General features: G+C 36.2%; 1 pseudogene; it reads right to left on the reverse strand.

Moving 5' to 3' along the window:
• Positions 1-436: 436 nt before the first annotated feature.
• LOC123250128 lies at positions 437-1,197 on the reverse strand (annotated as a pseudogene).
• Between the last annotated feature and the right edge of the window lie 834 nt (positions 1,198-2,031).

Consider the following 2,031-nt stretch of genomic DNA (forward strand, 5'->3'; position numbering starts at 1 on the left):
ATTTAGGAAAACAAGGTTGGGCTTTCTATTTAACCCTGAGGCAAACAGCACCATGCATTTCCCGGAAAATGCAAAAATTTGGGGGGGGATCTTCATGGATGGGTATTGAAAAAAGGCAGAACAGAGATCTGCTACTGTAAACTATTTAGCTTTGCTATGGATAGACGAAATGATAGTTAATGGACTGGGGACAACCAGATATCTTTTGATTACATGATTATTAATAGTGCTTAAATCTTGAACAAATCAATATACTGGTTTTCCATTTTTGTCTAATTTTGGTTTCTTAATAGGCAAAATAGGTGTGTTATATTCTGATTTGCAGGGGATTATTATCTTCTGTTTGATTAAAGAGTTTATCACTGGGGTAATTCCCTCGATTGCTTCCTTTGCTATTGTGGAAAAGACGGAGGTGGAACACCTCTCATTCTAATCCTTATTGTAACAGCTGATTGATATTATTTAAGTTACAGAAAAAGTCATTATGACAGAGCAGGAAGTACACATCAGAATTAATTCTGCAAACTGAATAGAAGCAACTTGCACAAAGACTCATAAACTCTTTTTGTATTGTGTTCTTAGAAAACTGAGTTTTCATAGTTAGTTCAGGACCAGTGATTGTGATCTCAGGAAATCTATTGGTATATAGACAGGGATTGGTGCCCAGGTTGTTACTACAGGAATCTGGGCACTTATTATACAATGCTCCTGTTTCATAAGGGTAATTGGGCCTGTAATTTCCACCTGGGAAGTATTGGCAAACATAATAGTACCAGAAAGACACACCAGGGCAATGGGCTATTGCATATCCAACTTTGAAAGATGAATACCACATTACCTATGTATAATGTCCAATTTGTCCTTTTGGATTAATTGGTCCTTTTCCATAATCAAGTTGACATAAAGAGATTTTCACCACATGCACTTCCTATTGTTCTATTCTCTATCAAACTGTGTTCTAAAGTACATTTACTTGCCCAAGAATAGGATGATTCTTATGCTTCTGGGATCCATTTCACCTTTAACATGTTGCTTGCAGGAGGTGAGACATTTTCTCTCAGGTCATTGTGTATTCACTATTTCTTCTTGGATATTCTTATTTTTAGTTGATAGTGATTCAAAGGATGAATCCTAAGTATCAACACAAGATGAAGGCAGTAGAGTAGTTAAGCGGAGCAGCACAGGAAGTAGAATCATTGCTGCTTCAGAGGTTGGAACTCGATGGGGTGAATGGGTCAGGATGATGTCATATAACCTGAGGGTTATATTTTCTTTGAAACATTAATAAGTTTGCCCTTTTTCCCAGTTTCTGTAAACTTTTCCTCATTTACCTCATATATGCATTCTGGCTCACCAAGCTGTTATAGTTAATTAATGTGGTATGAGATTGATGATGGGTAAATAATATTTTATAGGAGGTTAATTATTAATGTTGACAGGAGTCTGATAAACCTTGCAGAGATCAGTCTGGTACAGCATCGACACTGTTTATTCTAAAGAGAAGTAGGAATAGGAGAATGGAGGAAGGAAACTAGGAGATTTTAGATTTAAGATTGTATTACTATGCCTATATTAAAACCCTATGCTAAATCTCTAATAAACCCTAAATGTAAGAATCTTCTTGCCTGTCAGAACAGGCCTAACTAACTAATCTGATTAAACTAAGACTTAAATTTCTATCTAACTTTCCTAAACTAAAACAATGAACATAAATCTCTAACTCCTCCTAAAAGTACTTCTCCCTCAATGATGAAACTGCCTGTCATTGGGACACAGACAGTGCTCTTCTCCCTCAGAGTTCTGAGGGAAAGAAAATCTCTCAGTATCAGACTTCTTAAATTTGTTTCTAAGTTTCAACTCTCAACAGCTAACTACCCAATCTTCTTACAAACCCCAAAACTCCTGTTCCCTGAGAAGCCAGAGAAGATGGAGTCTTTCTAACTGACCCTCTCCTTTTTTTTTTTATAGTCAGTCTCTTAAAGCTACAGCATGAGATTCAGAAATTTCTGCTCTTAAAGAGACAGAATAATA

Source organism: Gracilinanus agilis, chromosome 1, assembly GCF_016433145.1.
Source record: "Gracilinanus agilis isolate LMUSP501 chromosome 1, AgileGrace, whole genome shotgun sequence".
NCBI classification, from domain to species: Eukaryota; Metazoa; Chordata; class Mammalia; order Didelphimorphia; family Didelphidae; genus Gracilinanus; species Gracilinanus agilis.